Source organism: Lipotes vexillifer, unplaced genomic scaffold (genome assembly GCF_000442215.2).
Source record: "Lipotes vexillifer unplaced genomic scaffold, Lipotes_vexillifer_v1.1 scaffold131, whole genome shotgun sequence".
NCBI lineage: Eukaryota > Metazoa > Chordata > Mammalia > Artiodactyla > Lipotidae > Lipotes > Lipotes vexillifer.
The window spans coordinates 2315576-2341019 of NW_006782866.1; the positions used below are offsets into that span (position 1 = coordinate 2315576).

At 35.1% G+C, this 25444-nt stretch overlaps 1 protein-coding gene across 3 annotated transcripts in view; it reads left to right on the forward strand.

Moving 5' to 3' along the window:
- Nucleotides 1-25444, forward strand: part of NCOA1 (nuclear receptor coactivator 1) — a 199118-nt gene that overhangs the window by 66498 nt on the left and 107176 nt on the right. For 2 of the 3 annotated variants that reach the window (XM_007455503.1, XM_007455502.1), the window contains exon 1: nt 13670-13827. The gene's annotated coding sequence lies outside the window, so the exon portion shown is untranslated. Of the gene's footprint in view, nt 1-13669; nt 13828-25444 lie in introns of those variants that run through there. The other variant, XM_007455501.1, reaches the window with a different exon arrangement.

Below are 25444 nucleotides of genomic sequence, written 5' to 3' on the forward strand. Positions count from 1 at the left end.
AAGAGTGAAATGTATATGTGCATGCGAGTTAGTGTATGTGTGAACGTGTGTATATATGTTTGTGCATGTTTACATGGGCACCTAAGAAAAGACGGCTAAAAAACTGAGCTGTAGGTATGTCTGCATTTGCCAGACATTGGAAGCATATTGAGAAGAAGTTGATGGCAGGCAATATAGTTTCTTGGAATGCACCTGAAAGCTCAAAGAGAATATTGCTCTTAGAACTGGCAGAAGGTTCACTGTAAATATCCCTAGCCATATTCTAGGTCAGACAAGAGATAAGGGTTCAGAGGGTTAAAAGGAGTTAGAGATGACAATTGAGAACAGTGATATAGTAAGGGTGTAGCTTAAACTTCATAGTGGAGTCTAAGTAACATAGAATTTGGGAGATGTAGGTGTAGGTTGGTGGGAGAGCCCAGCTTATATGGATTATCAATTAAACTTTCTTACTTTTTCCATTTTTATCAGGGAATTTCTGTTCTTCAGTGTTCCTAGATATCATCTTATTTTCCTTTTCTAGGCTCTGGATCTTTTTCTTTGAAAGGATCTTTGCAGTCTTCCTTAAGAGCAAAGAAAGAGATAAGAAGTATACATCCAGAGCAGAAATTCACAAAATATGGTCTGTGGACTCTTGGGGTTCTGCTTGGGCTGCCGTAACAGAATACCATAGACTCTGTGGCTTAAACATGCACTTGAAAAGAATATGTATTCTGCAGTTTTGGGGCATAGTGTTCTAAAAATGTCAGTTAGGTCCAGGTGGTTGATAGTACTGTTCAAATTTTCTAAGTCTTTATTGATTTTTTTTTTCAGAGTGGTCTGAAAAAACCACTCTGAGTGGAGTGTTAAACTCTCCAACTATAATGTGTGTTTGTTCTTCTCCATTTAATTCAGTCATTTTTTGCCTCTTTTATCTTCAAGCTCTGTCATTAGAGGCTATGATAGATAATAGGAGACCTTGAATGCTAGGTAACAAGAGTGCAGATTCTTTATGGAAACTGTGGAAAAGCCCTGTTGAGTGGTGACTAGGGGTGTGACATTATGAACATTGAGCTGTGGGGAGTTGTTTAGCAGGATGTGCTGTGTAGGCAGACCAGGAGTAGAGGTTAGATATGCTGCTAAATTGCCTCAGACTTGGATTGCTAATAGTATGGAGTATAATGATGTTATTAATGGATTGAATATAGGAAATGCAAGAAGGAGAGGTGGGTTAAACAGTTCTAAGAAACTAAATAACTGGCAAAATACTAGTATGGTTGCTAATAACAGCAGTGTACTTAGTAGTGACTTTGAGGGATAGTGATGAGCAATTTCTTTTTGGCCCATTAATTTGGGGTGTTGCCTGGATATACAAATATAGACATCATATAGGTAATAATGAGAAGCTCAAGATTAGTGAAAGAGGATAAGAGGTTCTTTCTGCTCCGTTTTTATTATACACATACTACGAAATCATTCATTTCTGAAATAATTTTGGGATTAAGTTTTTCTTATTTGTGGCCTCAGCTTGGATGTTACCCTCACATATAAACTCTCCCTACTCACTCAATCTAAAGTGGCTCCCCTAGTGACTCTCTCCCTCAAGTTATCCAGTTTTATGTACTGATCTTTTCCTCCCATTTGAATGTGAGCTTCGAAGAGTAGGAACTTCATCTCTCTTGTTCAGTGCTGTACCCCAGCAGCTGGTACAGTGCTTACCACGTATTGGGCTCTTATATATTTGAGGATGGAATGACTCTTGTCTGTTACAGAAGAAATGATGTGTACTGAGTAAAAGAAATAAAAAGAAATGTTTTAATATTTGGTTTTAAAAATACCTTGCAAATGTTTATTACCAGTTTTTTTTTACGTCATAAGGCTAGGCCTTTGGTTATTATCCACTCCCCCACCCCAAGATATGTCATGTTACTAATGGAAAGTTCTAGTTAAATGTAACCATAGATTTGCATACCTCATTACATGATTATAACTTTGTATTCCAAAAAATGGAATTTATTAAAACCTCTAAGCACATATCCTGGTCACGTCTCTGTTTTAAAAGATAATATGTAATTTAGAAAGATCATAAAAAAGAAAGAGAAATAATCTAGATAGAAATAGTTTTATCAATTAACTTTAGTGAGTATCTATCCTTGGCTACCCTTGAGAGGTACAAAGAGGTAGTAAAACCATCTTTGTCAGTTGACAGTGTGGAGGGGTAGATAGTGCACATAGAAAAGTGTGTAATGCAAACATTCATCTGGTAACATATGTACCAATTTTAACTGTTACTAAAAATGATCTAACCTTTGCTTTGTTTTAGGCATTAGTAAAATGCTATTTTCTAACACATATAAATCACGTATTGGGAATTAAAATCCGATCTGAGCACCTTGCTATAATGTTTTAGACATTTAAAATAGCTTAGTTTTGGAAATTCCCTGGCGGTCCAGTGGTTAGGATTCTGGGCTTTCACTGCCAGGGGCTGGGTTTGATCCCTGGATGGGGAACTAAGATCCTGCAAGCCGCACGGTGCACCAAACAAACAAACAAACAAAAACTACAGTAGCTTAGTTTTGATAGTCCTCGACAGTTGCCTTCCAATTTAGTAGAGTTGCTCTTTAGGAAAGAACTAAACTCTTGTAGTTAAGGTGTTAAGTTTCATTTTTAGCTCTTTGAGTGTGTACTCTCTCCAACACGCTGGTGTTTTCTCTTGCCTTGTGGCAAAAACAGAGAGGTAAATTATATTGCAGAATGAAGCCACAGAAATAGGCGTTCCCCGATTAGTAGAGACTAATCTAGTAGTTTTACTACTTTCAGCGTTCTTTCCTCCCTGTGTTCTCACCTCCAAACCTTTGCCTAATCCCTTATATTAATAATCTAGTATACCTCTCCCCATGCCTCTGATACTCCTCTTGGATTTGTTTAGAAAGACTTGTAATGTCCTTTGACCAGTTTAATGATCCTCATTCTCTTTAAGTTTTTAACTGCACTACCATTCTTGAATTAGAACAGGTTCATTAATTCCACAAATTAACCTTTTAAAAGGTTAATATTTGTATACCTACTGTGTATACCTACTGTGTGCCAGTTAAAAAATATACACCTGGGGTCTTACAGTATAGTGAGGGAGACAGGTGGTAAACACAATCACACAAACAAATATGTAAATAAAAACAGTGAAAAATGCTAAGAAGAAAAAGTAGAAAGTGCTGTGAAAGTGTCATGGAGGGCTGATTTTGATTATGGGCTAAGAGAAGTAGAATTTTAGTTAAAGCTTGAACAATGAATAGGAACTGAGCAGGTGAAGAAGGTAGGAGGGATTATTGACAGCAGAGAATATACTGTAGTGAAGGCCTTGGAGTGGGGAAAAAAGATTGGGGAATAGAGAGGAACCGAGGATGGATCAGTGTGGCTAAAGTGCAGCGTGCTATGAGGAGAGGTGGCTATGTCATGAGTTTTGGATTTTGTTATATGTGAGATAAAACTTCATGGAAGGAGTGTAAGCAGGAATAGGGTATCGGATTTGTATGTCTGTGGATTGATGATTTATTTTTGAAATAGACTAGATGGGGCTTGGTGATTAACATATTATAGGTTGTGAGAGTGGAAAAGATTTCAAGGGTGACATCTGAGTTTCTGGTAGCAGCAGTTGGGTGGGTGTGAGGTGCCTTTTTTTTTTTTTTTTTTTTGGTGTGGGGGACAGGGAAGAGTCAAGGAAAAGGAAAATGGAGTTTAGTTTGGAACTCCTTAATAAATAGGCAGATGCTTGCAGGAATGGAGCTTAGAGTAGAGCATTAAAAATAATAGGAGCGTTCTTTTGAGAATAGCTTGTCTCCAAAATAGATGTGTTTATACTATATCCAGAATTATTAGTATTAAAATCCACTAGTCTAGGCTTTTCAGTGTTTATCTCTTTAATGTAAATGTAAAAGTAGACGTATGAGTCATTAATATTTTAGATTCAATAGTTGATATGCAGGCAGTTAAACACACAGTTTTGGTTTTAAGGTTATAATCTGCCTTTTTTTTTAAAGGAGAGCAAGAAACAAATTAAGATACAACAAAGTATTCAGGAATTGGCTTCTTACTGTACTTTAAAAAAATGATTTTTTTAATCTTTAAAACTTAGAATGTAAGTATTAATATCTCCGTAGAAGCAGAATGAGAGTTAAAAACAAAAGCCATATGAAGGTACATACAATTTCCTGAATATGTATTACTGAAAGGAATAATTAAAGAAATGCATGATACCTTAGTCTGGCAAAAACTAAGGGAAAATATGATGGCTGCCATCATTTATTAGAAAGGGGGCTGCTGAGTTGAACAGATATTAAACTTGGTTGGCTATGGTCTATTTATTAATCAAACACTTCACAGTGTTTACCATGTGCCACACTGTCCGAAATAACTTAAATATATTAAATGTTTAGTCTCCTAACAACTCTTGAGTAGGTACAAGTATTATCCTGCTTTTTGTAGTTGAGGAAACTGATGCATGGAGAGGTTAAGGTCAGAAAGTTGGTAATGGAGTTGGGCTCCGCAGTCCATACTTTAAACTATAATGCATTACTACCTGGGTTGTAAGAAGGGAATGTGGTTGGCTTTAGGCAGATGAGGATAGCTAAAGCTCAGTTAATTTATTTCACAAGTGTGAGGTTTTACTGTAACAATATACTAGAGTTTACTAATCCATGCTATTAATGACGGGCATCTAGGTTGTTCCTGTTTTTTGCTCTTAGACACATTGCTAACATGGACAGTTTTCTTCATATCTCTTGTTGCACATGTGCATGAAGAATTTCCTTGGGGTCATGGTTCTCTTTAGTGCTGCTTCATGGTAGAATTCTTGCCACTTACCAAGATCTGTTTCCCAGCTAGTGTCCCTTTGGAACTCTTGCTCTTACCATAGAGCAACATTTTTCATATCTTTCCAACATAATACAATTTTATCTTCAAACAACACCCATGAATTTACCCAGATTTTTAAGACACCCCAAAAATAGTGTGCAGAAATAAGTATTTTTCTGGAGAGAGATTGCAAGGTTTTCATAAAAGCATTTTGTAATCATAAGAACAATGAAGTCAGCCTTCTAAAAATTAAAGATTAACAAGGAAGATTAAGTAAATATTGTCATTCTATTAAAAAAAATTTGTCTTTAAAGTCTTCATTTTCTTCTAGGCCTTCTCTTCATAGATAGTGTTAATAAGAAAAAGCAACTACATACTATAAAGACGTCAAATAAATATTTTTTATTTTTTTTAACACTAGTAGGGATGGCTTGATTTCAAATTTTATTTAGATCATTTTTGTCTTTGATTTGGAGAGTCTGACTCTTGTGTCATCACTAATAGGAAAGTAAGTAGCATCATTTTTTTCTTCATTCTTTCAAAAATCTTTCAGTCTCCCAAGGAAAAAAGACTTATTTCTTCATAAAATTTTTTAAGTGCCTTTTTCTTTCTTAAAGTTTATTTGGGGTAGAATTCATAAGAAAACAGAGGTTACTATAGAACCTTAAGTCCATTTAACCAAAATAGTTTATAATTGCCACTAATGTTAATGGTTTATTTATGACAACCTACTATAGGATGACAGCAGAGCTAGACTAAGCTATTAATCCCAGCACACTGGGCGTTTTGGTTAACGTTATCCCTTTCTCTCCTCATCAAAAAGTATATCATAAAGAAGGAAATTTAAAGTAACTTTATAATAAAGATAACCTTCAATCTGCACTAATTTTATTAAAGTAATTAATTTATAAACGTTGTAATTTTAACTGTTATTAGTAACAAGTTCCTTTCATCACACTTTACAGTTAATGTATTGTGGGAGAGAAAATCTACTGCCCTTAGAGGTTTGAGAGTTTCTTTTGTTTCTTACAGAAAAGAGAACATTAGACCACAGCTTCTTTTGACACTCAGCAACTGTTACCTTATGAGATAATGGAAGATGGATTGTTTTTTCCTGCTTTCCCAAAGTCACAGTCCGTGATATCAGCTACCAATAGGTGTATGGAGAAGTGTTCCATTGGTCTAAAGCTGACTCTTTTTCTGAACTTTCCTGATTAACTGTTGCATAGGACTTGCTGCCTATCGTTAATTCTGTTTCTGGCAGATAATTCTTGATATTATTGAGTAATTTCAATTGCTAATTGGTTCTTGAGGATGTCAGGATGGTGGATTTTAAAATTCTCAGAAAGATTAAGGCGTTAATAACATACTTGAAACAAAACCTTAAAAAGATTACAAAATAACAGGAAGATTAAAAATAAATAAAATATTAAAAATAGTATCATAGTATTTGATTCCAAAGAAATTAATAGGTTGAGCACACATTTAATATTGTTCCCACCCCAAACCATAGTTTAGTTAAACAACAACCAAAATAAAGTCAACAAGGGTTGTTGTTGTTTTTAGTCATAAATCAAGAGATGTAGGGAAATGGGAGACAATACAGCAAAATTTAGCAAAATTTTCGAGGCTGGAAAACAGCTAGAATAGTGAACAATCTTACTAAACCTAAGAAAACTATGTTTTAAGTGGAGAAAGCTAAGGACCAATTGAATTTGTACTGGTGACTCTCCAAAGGGCCCAGGCAGTGGTAGTATTGTGTACTCTTCTGGAAGTGGAGGCGAAGAAGGGAAGGAGATTAAAATAAGGAGGATTATTTAAAAGCTAAGAAACAGATGCCTGGGTCTCATCTGCTCTTTGCCACTGTACTACTGCACTGCTCCCATCTTGACAGATGGGAGACTTGAAATTTATTCTCTAGCTTAAAACAGAGGACTTGTGAACACCAGGCACACTGAAGGGGGAGGGGGATTAGATGAGCATTGGCATTTTGAATGCTGAGAACCCTTGCTCTCATCTCCATTACTGGCTTCCCAAACTGAGTCCTTTATCCTCCAGGAAGGAAACAGGAAGAATCTTCTGTGAAGAATCTGACCATCCCAAGAAGAAAAACCTAAAGTCAAAGAGGAACTGTACTCTAGTTGGTAAAATTGTTTCTTACAGGGGTACAGGTTAACAATTCTGAAACTACTTTATATGTATACAGGTATTGAACAAATAAGTAAATAAGTGGTAGATAATGGGAACCAGGTTTCTCATATCAGTATTTGTGCCCTAACAGAGGGCCTGGCCAGATTGCCCTATAGTGAATGTCACAGTCAGTAGCCCCATGTACATGATTAGAGCTTGCAGTAAACTTTTTATATCCAAACAACTAAATTAAATACCATCAGGCATCTAAGGAAAGCATCTACTATGACTACCAGGAATGAAAATAAACAAATAGAAAATACAAACAACTTGGAGACAATAGACTATGCAGCCAAAAAAATTTTATGTATATGCACACATACATATATGTACACATCCAGCTGTATACAGAGGTACATATATGCATATACCATATAGACACATACATACATACATATCATATGTGTGTGTATAAAACAGCTGCAGAAAGTTGGGATGCTACATCTGTAAAGCAGAAATAGGGTATTTTAGAAAGAACATTCAGAGAATGAAGAATTCTTATAAATTAAGAATATATAGCAGAAAAAAAAACTCAACAGAGGTTTGGGTAATGAGTTGAGGAAAATTTTTTAGAAAGTAAAGCAAAGAGGCAAAGAAATGATAAACAGATTATAAAAGAAAATAAAAAGAAGGGTCCAGGTGGGTCAACTTCCTATTATTAGGAGTTCCAAAGAGAGAACAGAATAAATGAAGGGAAAGAAAAGAATAAATAGTATAATCCAAGAAAATTTCCCAGAACTGAGACAAAGTACCTATTGAGTACCCAGTATAATGGATGAAAAGAGACTAACACCAGTTGAAATAATAGGATATCCGAATAGCCAGCTGTGATGCTCAGTCTCGATAATATTCAGGGAAATGCAAATTGAAATGAGATCCCATTTTCATCTGTTAGACTGGTTAAAAAATAAAGTCTGACAATATCAAGTGTTGGAAAGAATATGGGTGCAAATGGTTCTCTTACACACTGCTAGTGGGAATGTGAAACAATCATTTGGGCAATCAATTTGACAAATGGTGAGTAGAGCAGAAGATATGCAAATACTACAACTCAGAAATTCCACTTCTGGATATTACCATTAGAAATTCTTGCACATGAAAATATGAAAATATGAAAGAGAAGCCATGTACAAGAACACTCATTGAGGCATTATTTGTAAGAATGAAAATTTAGACAACTTAAATACATGAATGACTGGGCTGAGATGTGGTATATTCACATGTACGTATGAATGAAACACACATACACCTCAGCAGGGGTAGAGCTCCAAAACAATATAATGCATGAAATCAGCAAAATGCAGAACATGTACAGTTTAAACATGTATATTTTAAAGCATAAAACATCAGTGTACATTGTTTATGGATGGATATAAAAAAACTGACCAGAGGATATATACTAAATTCATGATGATGGTTATCTCTATCAAAGGGTGGGGCGTTTTGATCTATTGGTAATACTTCATTTCTTTAAAAAGAAAATAAATGTATCAAAAATGTTTACTGTTACTACTTATTGGTAGTAGACCCATAGATACTCCTTTGTTCTGTTTCTCTATATATTTTAAAATTCTGACCCTGTACCTCTGCCTAACTCCAAAATAACAAAGGAGGAATGTTTGATAGATTTCCTTTTTCACTCTTTCTATGTGTTAAGTGCTATAGGTACTCTTCTTTCACCTTGCTTCCTTGTCTGATTCTTAAATCAGATTGAATATAAGAGGTTAATAAACTGAATAATTTAATAAATTAAATTAAAGGAATTGAGGTGCTGCATTAGCCAGCATTTGTACCAGAACTGGAAGCAGATAATGAAGACAGAAAGGCCTTACCCATGAGGAGAGAATTGGAACAAGTAATGGGAAGCCTCCAGGCATGAGGATCTCTTAGGAGTTTGTACCATCCATATCAGGTCTCCTGCTTTGGGTTCCTGGAGGTGAGGGGGTGTGAGAAAAGACTTAAAATACTGAGTTCAGGATAGCACAGATAACACATAATAAATACTAGGAGATATATTTTAAGAATAGTGAGCTTACTGATCTCATAATGCCAAACAACAGATCATCAGCACTGCTCTCTTTTTCTCCCTGTTTCTTCGTATTCCTCCTGTCTTCTTTGGTTCTCTGTGTATCACCTGTCTCTTGATTTCCTTTTTTTTTTTTTTTTTTGCGGTACGCGGGCCTCTCACTGTTGTGGCCTCTCCCGCTGCGGAGCACAGGTTCCGGACGCACAGGCTCAGCGGCCATGGCTCACGGGGATGGCTCACGGGCCTAGCCGCTCTGCGGCATGTGGGATCTTCCCGGACCGGGGCACGAACCCGTGTCCCCTGCATTGGCAGGCGGACTCTCAACCACTACGCCACCAGGGAAGCCCCATATTTTTCACTTCTCATTGTCTACATATCTTTTTGGACTATGGATTTACCTTGTGCTTTTCTGTCTTCATGCAGTCCCTGAGTGACTATTTTCAGCCTCCCCCTCAGCATCATTCCTGTATTCCCATTTGGCCTTGAATCATCAGGACCCTAAATCATTAGCAGGATCCATCTGGCTTCAGTTAGTTACTGCCTGACTTTGAAAAAGTACCTGTAAAAACTCTTAGGTTTTATAGAAGAGAGTGGCATTATTTCACAAAGATTATACCTGTAGCCTTAACTACACAAATGATTTTTGAGTAGTGCTCTTCCTTGAAAGTCAGAAAATGACAGAACCTGGGTTTGTGGTTGACTAAATGAACAATGCCATCTTTGCCATAGTCAGTTACTACTTACCAATTCTTAAGCAAATTTACCTAGGAACAAATTCAAAGATACAGTGCTTCACAGATGAAAGAACACAAAGTATTAATTAGGAGGAATCTTATCACCCAAGAAATGTCTTAGGGACTTAAGTTGATTACAAATGCAAATAAACTAGATATTACACAGTGAGAACAACCCAACTAAATATAATGTAAGTTGGGCTAACCTAACTATAAATTCCTTTCTTTAAGAGTTTAAACTATGTCATTATGAAGAGCTAGTCCAAATTTTTTTGAGTTTTTGAATTGTGGGTTTTAATCAAGTAAAAAGGGAAAGAAAATCTTGAAAATACAAGAAGCACTCTGTTTAATTTAGAGGGACTATAATAGGTAAGCACTTTTGGATTCAGGTCATAGGATCATCCAATTTTCTAACATTAGATAGACATGCCACTTTAATGCGGAATTCAGCATTGGGGGGAATCATGATGTAGAGAAAACGTAGTCTTTATTTAAAAAGGAAAAGCCTAAAACAAGCATCAGAAAACCCACATTATAAATATATTATAAAATACAATAAAAATAGATTTATATTCATTGATTGTAAAATACACTAGATATGTAAAAAGTAAACCACTACTTTTATTTTTGAGTATTATATGAATTAATTTGGGGGAGAATTTACATCGTAATGCTATTGAGTCTCAGTGAACCCATGAAAATATTCAGTCACTCTTTTTTTTAGTCTTTTTAAATTTCAGAAATGTTTTATAATTTTAAGTGTATAGGTCTTACCCATATTTTGTTAAATTATTTCCTAAGTATTTTATGTTTTTTGATGCTATTATAAATTGTTTTGCACTTCCAGTTGTTTACTGTGGTTATATAGAAACACAATTGATTTTTGTATACTCACCTTGTGTCTTACAGCTTTGTCAAATCACTTACTCTAGTAATCATTTTTCAGATTCCTTAGATTTATGTACCGACATTTTTTAATTGAATAAAGACAATTTTAGTTCTTCCTTTCTAAGCTTCCTTCTATTTGTTTTTCTTGACTTATTGCACTGATTAGGACCTCCAGTACATCTACTACAATAATGAAGAGAAGTGGTTAGAGTGAACATTCTTGCCTTGTTCCCAATATTAAGAGAACTCCCAATATTTCACCATTGTACAGAATACTAGCTGTAGATTTTTCATTGATCCTCCTTATCAGATTGAAGGAGTTACCTTTAATTTTTAGCTTGCTGAGAGTTTTATCATGAATGGGTGCTGAATTTTGTCAGATGTTTTTCTGTACCTATTGAGATATTTATATACTTTTTATTCTGTTAATGGCGTATCATCCTTATATATTGCTGGATTTAATTTGCTATTTTGTGTCTACATTCATGAGACTGATTTTCTTTTCTAGTAATATCTTTGGCAAGTTTGGTATTAGGGTTTTGCTGGCCTAGTAAAACAATTGGGGTGTATCTGCCTTTTATTTTCTGCAAAGTGTGCACAATTGTTATTATTACTTCTTTAAATGTTTCATAGAACCCACCAGTGAAGCCATCTAGGCCTGGAGTATTGTTTTGTTTTAATTACAAATTAATTTCTTTAGTAGATAACATTCTGTTCGTTTTTGTGGTTTTAATAATTTATATTTTTCAAGGAATTTTTCACTTCATCGCAGTTACTGAATTGATTTGCATTATGTGGTTTAGAACATTATATTTGTAGGACATGAAGTGATAGCTGTCCATTTCTGACATTGGTAATTTGTGTTGTCTTTCATTTTTCTTGATCATTCTTGCTCAAGTATTAATAATTTTTTTATCTTTTCAAAAAGTCAACTTTTGATTTTAATTTTTTTCAGTTGTCCAGTCTTCATATTGGGTATTGTTTTGACTTCAAGTTCACCGACTTGTTTTTGTGCCATCTCAAATCTTCTATTAAGCTTTTGTCCAATGAATTTTAAAATGTCCATGTTGAACTAGTTCTTGAATTTTCATTTACTTCTATTTTATAGTTTCCATTTGCTACAAGTGTTTCTCATCTGTTCACTTATTATTATAACATGCTGATCATACTCATAATAACTGCTTTAACATCATTATCAGTTCATTTCAACTAATCATCTTATGGTTTCTATTGACCCCCCCCCCTTTTTTCCTGATCTTGAGTTACAATTTCTAGCTTCTTTGCATGTTTAGTAATTTTTTATTGTATACTGGGGTATTGTAGATAATATTGTGGATTATCTTTTTCTGAAGAGTATTGATTTTTGTTCTAGTAGACAACTAAATTACTGGCTGGTAAATATACACTTACTGTACAACCCAGTTGCATTTATGGGTGTCTGTTTGTTTATTTACTTATTTATTTGGTTGCATCGGGTCTTAGTTGTGGCACACAGGCTTTCTAGTTGTGGCACTCGGGCTCCAGAGCGTGCAGGGTCAGTAGTTGCGGTGCACGGGCTTAGTTGCCCCGCAGCATGTGGGATCTTAGTTCCCTGACTAAGGATCAAATCCGTGTTCCCTGAATAAGAAGGGGGGTTCTTTACCACTGGACCACCAGGGAAGTCCCCATTTCTGGGTGTTTATCCTAGAGACATGAAAACTTATATTCACACAGAAACCTGTACACAAATATTTATAGCAGCTTTATTCATACTAGCCCCAAATTGAAAACAACCCAAATGTACTTCAACAGGGAATGGTGAAAAAGAAACTGTGGTACCTTCAAACCATGGAGCAATAAAAAGCAACAAACTATTTGTATATGCAACATGTTGGATGAATCTCAAGGGCATTATACTGAGTGAAAAAAGCTAATACGAAATGTTTCCATACTATTTGATTCAATCTTTGTAATATTCTCAAAGTGACAAAATTTTAAAAATAGAGGGCAGATAAGTAGTTGCTAGGAGTTAAGAAAAAGGGAGTGAGGAGTGTATGATTATAAACAGCAAAAGGGAATCTCATTTGTGGTATGGTTATATAGGGGTATTTGGATCAACCAAGGATTTGAGGAAAATTTGCATACAGAATTAAGGTCCCCCACCCCCTTACTGTACTGCCCTTCCTACCATGATTTTCTTCTCCTATTATCTAGCATTGTCAGCTCTGAACTACATTCTCTAATGCCTCAAGCCAGTGAGACAGTGGTTTTCTCCCTTAGGTCTAGCCTCCCAGTAGTACTTAAGGGGTATACTGGGAAGAGTTCTCTTAAGGGAAAGTCTTATAAGTATAGATCTTATTCAGTATGATTCCTTTCTTTCAGTGATCAAATTCCCTATGTTTCTGCCTGCTTTTATAGTCACTTTCCAGTGTCTTTGAGTAATTTTTATTTTGTCCAGAGTTAATCATCATTATCTGTGGGCAAGTTAGTCCAATACAAGATAGTTCCTCTTTACTGGAACCAGAGCTCAATGAATTTTATTTTTAGGTATTAGGAATGTAAAATTTTTGTAAACTTTTTCAATAAAAAATTTGAAAGTTAAGTATCATAGTAACTTTAATACATAGTGAGAAGTATTACAGAAATGAAAGAAGGAATTAAATGCAAACTGAAAACATTAAAAATCAGAATTTATAGGTAAAAAGAAAGATAAACATACAAATGCAGCCAGAAAAATTTTTTAAAAGACATATAAATGGACCTGTCAGGAGATTAAGGGCAGAATGCAATTATGTATTACTCAAGCAGCAGTCTTAAATAAGAATATATATTCAGGTACCAGAAGGACTTCAGTTGTAAAATCAGATCTTCATCCATTGTCTTTTGGAAGTGTTTTTCCATTTGGCCTGAAAAGTTGTATTTTCTTTTTTTTAACTGAGCATTTCTGACCTTTATTATTTCTTAGAGAATAAAATGACAGTCTAACCTCCCTTCTGCTTTTATTTTTTTCTTCTCCTTTGTTTTAGTTGTTTGCATAATTGGCCTTAAAAGAGGTAAGAGTGAAGAGACTCGAGCCATCTCTGGAAAATACCTTTCCCCCATTCCATTGGAAGCTACCCTCTGGAGCACCAGATTTGACCATATATGTTCTGAGGACTCACTATGAACAAAGAAGTCTCCCAGGTAGGAACTGTAGCTCTGTTTTTAAAAAGCTTTGTTTCTGCAAAAGTATGGTGTGAAAATGATTACTTGTTGACTCTTATTTTTTATGGAAATATGTCTTTGATCTGAGAAGCTTCAAGGTTATGCTAAAATATGTGCTGACATTCCTAAATGAAAATGTTAGAAAAGTTATAGATTATACTTTGTAAACCACTATAATGCACATTGAAATTAATACTTGTTCAGATCAGTATCTTACTATGAAACCCTCAAGTCCTTACTGAATTAAAAATGGCAGCACACACTACTATATATAAAATAGATAACTAATAAGAACCTGCTGTATTGCACAGGGAACTCTACTCGATACTCTGTAATGGCCTATATGGGAAAAGAATCTAAAAAAAAAAAAAAAAAAAGAATGTATATATGTATAACTGATTCACTTTGCTGTACACCTAAAACTAACACAACATTGTAAATCAACTATATTCCAATAAAAAATTTTTTTTAAATGGCAGGGGAAAAACTATACTGAACCATCCCCAGATTTGGTCTGTACATTTTTTTTTTTAACATCTTTATTGGAGTATAATTGCTTTACAATGGTGTGTTAGTTTCTGCTTTATAACAAAGTGATTCAACTATACATATACATATATCCCCATATCTCCATTTCTGTTATAATCCAGTCATTAAATCTATTTACATCTAGCGTCCATTCTGTACATTTGAGCAGTTTTACATTGTTGTTTTCTAAGAGTTTGTGAGCTAACTGAAGGAATAGAACTAGTGTATCCATGAACATGACAATGGTCATAGCAGCCTATAGTGAGAAAAATAAACATGCACCAAGCCGAGACTAGAAGGTTGAAGAGTAATCAGAAACTGGTAAACCAAGTAAGGGGAAGACTTCCAGCAGGAAGTTTTAATTGAATTATAACATATATAAATAAAAATCATAAATTTTAAGGGTATAACTCTTTTAATTAATTTTATTTTTGGCTGCGTTGGGTCTTCGTTGCTGCGTGCGGGCTTTCTCTAGTTGCGGGGAGTGGGGACTACTCTTTGTTATGGTGCATGTGCTTCTCAACGCGGTGGTTTCTCTTGTTGTGGAGTACTGGCTCTAGGTGTGTGGGCTTCAGTAGTTGTGGCACAAGGGCTCAGTAGTTGTGGCTCGCATGCTCTAGAGTGCAGGCTCAGTAGTTGTGGCACATGGGCTTAGTTGCTCCACGGCATGTGGGATCTTCCCGGGCCAGGGCTCAAACCCGTGTCCCCTGTATTAGCAGGCAGATTCTTAACCACTGTGCCACCAGGGAAGCCCTAAGGGTATAACTCTTGAGTTATCATGTACTGAATGTATTTGTGTAAATGCCATCCAGGTTAAGAAGTAGAACAATATCAGTATCCCAGTAAACCCCCCCCCGCCACATCTCTGCCTCATTGCATACCCACCCACTTTAAAAAAAATAATAAATTTATTTATTTATTTATTTTTGGCTGTGTTGGGTCTTCGTTGCTGCACCCAGGCTTTCTCTACTTGCAGCAAGTGGGGGCTACTCTTCGTTGCAGAGCACGGGCTCTAGAATATATATGCAGGCTTCAGTAGCTGTGGCACGCGGGCCCAGTAGCTGTGGCTTGCAGGCTCTAGAGTGCAGGCTTAGTAGTTGTGGCACACGGACTTAGTTGCTCCACGGCATGTGGGATCTTCCCAGACCAGGGCTCGAACCCCTGTGCCCTGCATTGGCAGGCGGATTCTTAACCACTGAGCCACCAGGGAAGCCCACCCACCCACTTTTAAAGGAGGAGACAGTTGTCACCCTGGAGGGTGATCACTGTCAATTTGGAGGGTGGGGTTTAGCAATCATAGAAGTTAAAGGCAATTAAATTTGGTTGGCTGACAACCAATGCCTGTGTTTGGAATAAATAATGAATTTGGGAGACGGAGGCAAGACTATGAATTGGCAGAGAACTTTAGAGCAAGGACTGGTGGTGCAGCATGATTTGAGAAGATACTCATTTGATCCTACTACCTCTCTCTTTAAAACCTCATTGGTTTCCGGAACGAACATGCTCCAGATTTATGGCTTTTATTAACTGGTGATACATTGTATTCATTAATTTAAATTTTCTGTTGTTTGAAATCAGACTGTTGATTCTCAATAAGGAGAGAGAAGTTAATAAGCATTCTGATTATTAAGAAAAAAGTTTTGCAGAGTAGGATATACTATAATTAAGAGAAATTTTAGTCATGTAGGAGAGTCCTCTCTTTAAGAGTTTTTAGACAGAAATGTTCATACCTCGACTTTATGAAAGAGAAAGGGAGAGAAAATAGAATAACCTAGTGATTGAACTCTGGGCTGGGTGTCTTTTTCTTTAACTCGTTGTTCAGTGAGTGACTCTGAGAAAGTCATGTTTTCTTCATGTCACAATGAAAGTTTTTATCTTTTATATTTCTCCTTAACGTTTATTCAAACCAACTTTAAACATACCAAATAGCTGCAAGATTTGTAGATTGCACACCTATGTGCCCATTGCCCAGTTTCACCAGTTGTAAACATTTTGTTACATTTGCTTTCTCTCTCTCTGTATGTATTTACTACTACTTCTCCTGCCCCTCCCCCTCCATCGCCATTATGATGACGGTGAATCACAGTTGAGAGTAAGTCATAGACATTTATGATCTTTTACTCGTAATGTCTCCTACTTAACCACAATATAATAATCAAATTCAGGAAACTTAATATTTTCATTATTATTATCTAATATATGGTCCATATTACAGTTTAATCAGTTGTCTAATCCAGAATCATACATTGCATAATTGTCACATCTCTTTGGTTCCTTTAACCTGGAATAGTTTACACCTTTTCTTTGTCTTCCATGATATTGACATTTTGAAAAAGTATAGGCCAGCTGTTTTGTACAGTGGCACTCATTTTGAGCTTGTCTGTCTCCATCTATCTTCCTTTCTAAAGAGACTATGATATGGGACTTTGGAGATTCATGGTTTTGTTGCTGAGAGTCTTATCTGGTAGAACGAAGCCCATGAAGATTTTTTTCAGGAGAAAGTCTGTTAAATCATGGTAGGATCCGAAAATTCCAGAAGGTAGATTCCTAAAGATGATTTGGATGTTATTGAAAGGAATTTTATGTACGTGTGCATATGTATACATATAATCTTAGAATCCAAGATTTATAAACTTTTGGACAAATTAAAGGCAGAACTTTAGATTTTGAAGGAATAGTACATTTACATTTTAAGGTGAATCACATCTTACAAGAAATAATTGGTTTTATTTGTAATGACCATAGAAGATAAGTCAGGAATAGGTATATGATTAATTTTATTTATTTCTATGTGATGTTTGGGTGAAGAGTTAGAAAGATTCTCTGTTCATGTGTTTGAGAACTTTGTAAATAACCACCCAGGATTTTTGGATGTGGTATAACTTACTGTCAACTTTTCTGAAGACTTTCCTAATGAAGAAGCATTTTAGTGTAGAGGTAAAAGCAAAATTTAGAATCTGTTCTTGACTTTTCTACTTATCAGTATGTAAGGTTAGGTTATATAGGTTAGTTATATAAGTTAAAACATAGCCAGATTCTGGAACCAAATTACCTAAGAATTGGTAATTTGATTTCTACCTCTGCTACTTATGATGTTGGGCAGATTAAGTAACCTCTCTGTGCCTTGGTTTCCTCATCTCTAAAATGGATTATAATACTACATACCTCATATCTTATGAGTAAATGAATTAGTAAGGTTTATAAGTAAATACTATGTTAGATGCTTAGAATGGCACATAGTAAATCCTATAAAAGTGTTAGTCATCATCATTGTTGTCATCATCAGCCCATAGGTTCTCTATTAGTAAGATAAAACCATTGAACTCAGTCAGTGATTCTGTAAAGTGGAGATGATAATAATACACACTTCATAGGGCAGTTGTGAGGAATCAATGAGTTCATATATGTGAGATACATAAACACACAATATATATTATTACATTGTCATATCCTTTAATTGAATACATATTAATGGGCCTACATTTTTCTGTGAACCTTTTTATTATTTTGTTCGTCTCAAATTCTTTTTTACTACTAACTTTATACTGTAAAAGTGGAAATAGGCAGGACAGGCATTTTGTATGTGCTAAGTAGTCTATAGTCAAAAAGTTGAGAAGCACTGTATGAGATGACAATTGTTAGGGTCCCTCTTCTGAAATTTTATAAGTCTGAGTCTCCAGTTTAAAATTTATAAGCATGATTTTCATAGTTATTATTTTATTGAGAACACTGGAAAGTGAAATTTAAGTTTCACTTGTTTAGAGTTAGTCTTTAGTTGGGTATTACACTGGAAGGATTATAGCTAGATAAATTAGTATTTTATTGAGGAGATACTGATGCTGTTTAACCAGCTATTCACCTGAGATGCTTGGGGATTTTTTTTTTTTTTCATTTTTTCAATGGGTATCAATAAAGTTTTTACCAAATATAAATGGATCAAGTAAGATGACTTAGGTTTAAAGCTGGGCTTTTAAAAATGCATCTCCTTTCTATAAATGTGAGCAATGAAGATTGTAGCTAGAGTTGTATTGTGATTTAATTTATTCCCCTTCCCCTCCTGCTGGGGAGATGATCCTGAAATTAACTGAAGGTTTAACTTGACTCAATCATTTGCTAATGCCCTCAAAATACAACTCCATTATTTTGGCAGATTATTTTTACCCATGCAGCTCTATTATTTTGGTATTACTGCCACCTTATAACTTTAGAAATCAGATTTCAATATGATTTTTTTTTCTTTTGTTGGTTTATATATGTACATTTAACTGTATTTTAAAGTGAGTTTCTGAAATGTTCGAGAGAAATTGAGCCACTTCTGATCAGGGGCTTAATTCTTTATTTTAGATATTGGAGTAATTTTATATAGTAAATGTGGTTATTTGGTCTTGGATAATCATCTGTGGATTATCTATGTCTAATGTTGGTCTTCAGTCTCGTCTGGCCCCCGCTTTAGCTGTTTCTCTGCTCATTAGTATCTGAATCTGTGAAAGAGGGTGGAAAAAGACAGAGATTGACATTTTTGTCACTTAATTTTTGTCTCTATGACCATCATTTTCTTTTTTTAAGGCTGTTACCTTTTTGCTAGATTAATATAAACTGTTCTCTGTGAACATGCAAGTAAATATCAAATACTTATTTTGTTGTTTATAGTTAAAGATAGCTATTAGTCAGGAAGACTGATTTTAATCTTTTTTTTAATACCAACGTATTTTTCACGTTAGAACAATGTAGAACTGATTTTTGGAAGACATGTACAGTATATCTACAATTACCCAATGTCATTTTAAAATAACTGGAATCATCTAGCTTTGTAGATTTACAAGGAAATGTTGAGGATATTTTTGCCAACCTGTTTTAATACAATAGCTGCCATAAACATGTTTCATATGCTGACTGTTTTTCCTAAATAGGAGTATTTTAACAAGGCAAATGCATATATGTGTATTTCTTATCTTAAAAAATTAAATGTTAAATAAAGTCAGTATGAGGAATTTAAACTTTGGGGTTTAAAACTTATTTGGTTTTCTTCTTCTTCCTATATATTTGCTAATAGAAAAGAAAGAATACTTTTTAACCCTTTTTCCAAATTATTCTTTCCATTTAGAAAAAAATAATGCAGAAAAAGGAAGCATTGTCTCTTGATCTATAGAATAAACTTTTAGTAGTAAACATAAATTTATTAAATACGTTGTTTCAAATATTATATACTTTTAGAAGTTAAGTTGCCAAGTCCTTGATAATGTCTTTATTATTAGTGTAATAAATTTAAAAGAGTTTGCACAGGATTTTCTTTTACAAAAAGCACTTTAAAAAAATCTCATATTTTATAGAATCAATGAAATAAGATAAAATGACGTCTGTTTTTAAGAACTCATTGCTTTCAATCTGTTTTTTTGCCTTTGCTTTTTATTCCTGGCCATAACAGTTAAGATATGGGCATGTTTATTGCAGAGGCTTATGTGGCAGGGACTCTTCTCTGGGCCAGGGATAACCACGATCTGAGTTTTGGTTCCTGCTTTGTGGGTTCAGAGAGAATTTTTGTTTCCAGATGTTTAAGGAAATCCTTGTTCAGTCATTAGCTTTAAAATATCTGTTTTTTGGGCTTCCCTGGTGGTGCAGTGGTTAAGAATCCGCCTGCCAATGCAGGGGGCACAGGTTCGAGCCCTGGTCTGGGAAGATTCCACATGCTGCGGAGCAACTAAGCCCGTGTGCCACAACTACTGAGCCCGTGTGCCACAACTACTGGGGCCCACACACCTAGAGCCCGTGCTCAACAAGATAAGCCACCACAGTGAGGAGCCCGTGCACCACAACGAAGAGCAGCCCCCGCTCACCGCAACTAGAGAAAGCCCGCATACAGCAACAAAGACCCAACGCAGCCAAAAATAAGTAAATAAAGAAATAAATAATAATAAAATAAAATAAATAAAATATCTGTTTTTTAACAAAATAATTGGAGGCATACAAAGAAACAAAAAAAGTATGGCCCATACACAGGAAAAATAGCAGTCAGTAGAAACTGTCTTAAGAAGCCCAGATGTACTTACTAAACAAAGAAGAAATAGTAGATAAGTTGGATTTCATCAAAATTAAGAACTCTTGTTCATCAGAAGTTACTATAAAGAAAGTGAAAAGATATTCCACAGAATGGGAGAAAATATTTGCAAATCATATATCTGATAAGGATCTAGACATGAATATAAAGAACTTTTATGACTTACCAATAAAAAACAGAAAATACCAATTTTTGGTGAGGATGTGGAAAAATTGGAACACTTGTACATTTGATGGTGAGAATTTAAGATGGTACAGCCACTGTGGAAGACAGTTTGGCAATTCCTCAAAAATTTAGAGAGTTACAATATGGCCTAGTAGTTTCGTACCCAAGAGAATTGAAAACAGGTTCACACAAAAATTTGCACATAAATGTTCATAGCAGCATTGTTGTTAAATAGCCCCAGTAATGGGAAACCGAAGTGGCCATCATTTGATGAATACATAAACAAAATGTGGTATATCCAAACAATGGGAAATTATTTAACCATAAAAAGGGCAATAGAAATCCTAAAGTCCCCATCCTTTCTTATCACATGAGAAAGAATTCAACTGTCACTGAAGTGAAAAGACAAAATTGAAAACTTTTTTTTAGAGAACCCTAGGTGTCTGAGGACTCCAGTCTGAGAAACATCCTTTATGGCAGTTTACCCAGTGCAGGAGCTCTTTATTTGTCACGATTTTTCCTGTGTGATATTATCAACGTGGGGAGGTTTAACTCTCAGAGTGTCCCTCTCATGTCTGTGCTTCTCTGTGCTAATTGCTTGCTAGCATTTTCAAGTATATTATTAGAGATGTTTATTAACTAATTGTTACTTATTTTTCAAATGATGCAGTCCTCAGCTAAATCTGGGAGGTGACTGACAAATTTCTTATGTAGAAATCTATAATTCAACTGAAATATAAAGCACTGACCTATTTCTTCAGCCCAGCCTATTTGGTTTAGTCTGGTCCATTTGAACAGAGGTAGATGTGGTTTCTAGTTCCAAAAACTGCTCTCTAGAGAGTGCATGAGATTGTGTATAACTTAGCAACTCTTTTTAAATCAACAGCATACTTTTACTTAGAAACCTAACCTCTTTTTTTTAAAGGTGATATGTAAATTGGCTTCCTGAAACCAACATTTCTTTTCTTGTTTAAGTTCCCTTACTGACAAATATAAAGCCATTCCACAAATAGAATAGCTGTAAAAGTTTTCACTCATCAGAGGTTTTGCATTCCACTATCTGTTTATTGTGTTTTGTAAGTAGAAAGCAGGTAATACCAGAATCATATCATCAGCAAATTGTTGGTGACTTTCTCATAGCTTCTTACTACTGGCTCTTATTTTGGTAAGCCAGATATTGAATTGCTGTTGAATTGTTGTCTGATGTCTCCTCAACCCCAGAATTTCAGATAAATTTAGCAGATGTCAGTCTCCAGCCAGTAGTCTGACTTAGCATAGTCTGGGGAATCTCATTTGAAATCCAGATTTATTTGTTGCTCAAAATTATCCAAACTGTGAGATTGTATTGCTTATGTTTACAGTTGTGTAAATGCAACATATTTTTGTGTCTCTATCGTACTGTGAAATATAGTAGGAGGTTTCTCCAAAATAGATCTTAACCTTTTCAGAATTAGAAGAGATGTTCTCAAATTTCTAGACCAAGAAGGTGGTTGTTTTTTTTTTTTCTATTGAAAACAGGAGAACAAGGATTTCAAGAAAGCTCAATTTCTCAATTATAGAAAAGAATTCCAAAACATTATGAAAGATTCCAGAAAATATTTAATTATAAAAAATCTTAAATATTATTTTAAAAATTTAAATGTCATATTAGTAAAATAACTTAATCACTTAATTTATCACCTATTTTAGCTTCTGTATCTTTTAGACATTATGTTACATATTGGATATACAATGAAAAGATCTAGTAACTGTTTTTGAGTTCACAATCTAGAAGAGGAGACAAACAAGAGAATTATAATTTTATAGCATATTATCATAAGAAATATATGCCCAGCAGTATTTTGAGAGCCAATAGAATTCAGATGGGTAAATTCTTAGATAGGTATAACCTAATGTCTTAGGAGGCAGGGAAGACTGGCAGCTAAGTAAAGCTGAGCATTAAGTAGGAGTTAGTTAACTCTTTTCTTTCGGATTTTAGCGAACTCTAAAGTCTTATCTTTCATTTTCTTTCCTGTTCATCATTTTCTTCTCTCTTTTATTTCTACTTTTGTTGAAAAATTTAGCATTGATGCTTCTTTATTATTATGAATTTATCACATAATTTCATTTTTTGTTTTAATAAACTTTGAAATATATTTATATCTTATTTCTAAGTAAAAATAAAATTAAGTGGCTTCTTTACTTCTGTGGTATCTGGTTAATCTCATTTATGTTTCTATGACTCTCCATAGGAGAAGAAAGTAGCAGTCTTACTCATTATAGTAATATATCACTTAGCTGATTTTTCTAGTTTTGTATTTGAGAATGGATGCTAACAAAGCCTTTCAACATCCTTTTGGTTGTGGTGGCAAGTCTGGCATATTGACCTTTGCATTGAGGCTGTCCACCTTAAATTGTAATTATTTTCCTTGTCATATAGAGCCTTCCTCTCCCCCTGACAAGAGGTTTAATAAATGTTTTTCTATGATGACATTAATCCATAGTGCAGTTCATCTCATTTTTGTGTCAGTAATAGAAATCTGGAACTTAAAAGCCCATCATGTTTTATACGTGTTGAATTTGAGGTGACGTGGGATATCCAAATGGAAATGTCCATTTGGCAGCTGGAAACTTATTTAGATACCAAATTACTGAGATCAGAAAGATTGTGCTTATCGTTCATGGAGGAAGTCTTAGAATGAAAATCAGACCTTGTCATTCTTCTGTTCTTAATCCTCCAGTGATTGGCTAATTCACTCAGAGTAAAGCTAAAAGTGTGTGGCCCTTCCTCTGCCAGGAGCACTCTTCTTCCAGATGTCATTCTCTCTCCCTCACCTCCTTCAAGTCTTTGCTCATGTCTCACCTCGTCAGTGAGGCCCTTCCTAACTACTTTACTTAAAATTGCTGCCCCTCTCCTTCCACAAAACTAAGCCTCTGTTTTTGCCTTGTTTTCCTCCATAATACTTATCACCTTCTAATATACTCTATACTTTACTTTTTAATTTTGCTTCTCTCTCCCTCACAATAGAATGAAACTCTATGAGGACAGTGATTTTTTTTATAAGTTTCATGCACAGTTGTACTCCCACTACCTACAACAGAAGCTGGCATATAGTAGGAGCTCAATAAATACTTTTTGCTGAGTTAACTTGGGCTACCCACACTGAGATCAATTTAAAGTTTCTGACTAATGTTTACCTTTGCTGCGAAGATGGGATAGTATCAAGGATTTTATTTTTAAAGTCTTTCCTTAGTGTTGAAACTAAAATTAACATATATAATCTATATGTGTATATAGGGACTGTATGTAGTATATAATATATATAGTCTGTTTATATATTGTTTATATAGGTTGGGCTAAACTTGATTGGACAAACATTTAATCACTCATTCACCAAATGGACACACAATAGATGGGAACTGATGCAAACTTTGTATATTATGTTGAATGTTATCCTTTGGGCAGTGAGGATTTAGGGAAGGGTTTTAAACAAGAGATTGACATGATCAAACATGTTTTTGATAGCCTACTTTGGTGACTCAGGGAGACCACCATAAAAACTATGATGTTTTTAATAGTTCAGCAACAGGTGAGAGGAGACTATAAGAAAGGGGTGGATTTTGGAAATATTTAGGAAATAAAAATGGACACATCTTACTGTTTGCTTGCATGTGGGGTATGAGAGAAGAGGCTAGAATGACTCCAGTGTACCAACTGAGAGAAAAAAAATTGCATGAGGAGGAGATGTTAAGTTCATTTGGAAAGATGAATTTGAAGTGCCTATGTGACCTCTGCATAGAGTTATCTGGCAAGGAGTGGGGTTATGCGTCTGAGACCCAGGAGATCTGGCTAGAGATGGAGATTCAGGGTAATTGGTTTAGAGATTTTTTTTTTTTTTTGGAAACCATGTTGAGTGAGTGATATCACCGCAGAATAACGTATAGTATGAGGGGAAAGGAGGCGTAGGACATTAGAACCATGAGGAAATCTAACCCCGAAGAATTGGGCAAAAAGTACTGAGAATAAGGAAAGTAGAAAACCACACTAATTCTACTAATCTCTCAGGCTGTGGCTTAAACATCACTTCTTCAGAGAAGCCTCAGTTGATCGCCCAATTAAAATTAGGTCTCCTCTATTGTTTTTCTCTATGAACCCTATTCTTTTCCTTTATGATTTTATCACTATAAGAAAATTACATATTAATTTTGTGTTTTATTTGTTTATGTCTCCCACTCCGCGAGGGCAGGAACCTCTATTTTGCGGTCCGCGATTTTCCTCAGCTCCTATCACAGTGCCTGAGACATGATAGATGCTTGATTTATTTGTTAAGTAAATGAAGGAAGCATAGGATCACAGAAGTCAATGGATGACAATATTTCCAGAAGGAAACAGTTTCAGATGCTGCTCCAAGCAGTCCAATAAAATAATAGTAATAAGTTAGCATTTATTGAGCATTAATGAGTGAAGGAATGAAAAGTGTCCATTGTATTTATCGATGAGGAAGTACGGGATGAGTTATCCACTGAGTGAACACTACTCCCCTCATGGAGCTCTTAGTCTAAAGGGGAGATAATAACAATAACCAACATTCTCTAGGAACCTACAGTGCGCTCTTTACATGCACTGTTCATTCAGTCCTCACAACAAATCTAAAGGTAGGTAAGTATAGTTATTATCCTTATGTTACAGATGAAGAAATAGGAGATTTAAGGAGATTAAACACTTTGCCCAGGAACAGTCAGGTAATGATTAAGCAGGGCCTTTCTGACCCTAACGCCCATGCTTTTAACCACCATGCTGCAGTAGGGGAATCAAGCTGATTCCTTATCAGGGAAGTGATATCTTGAAAATGCCATTTGAGCAGGAAT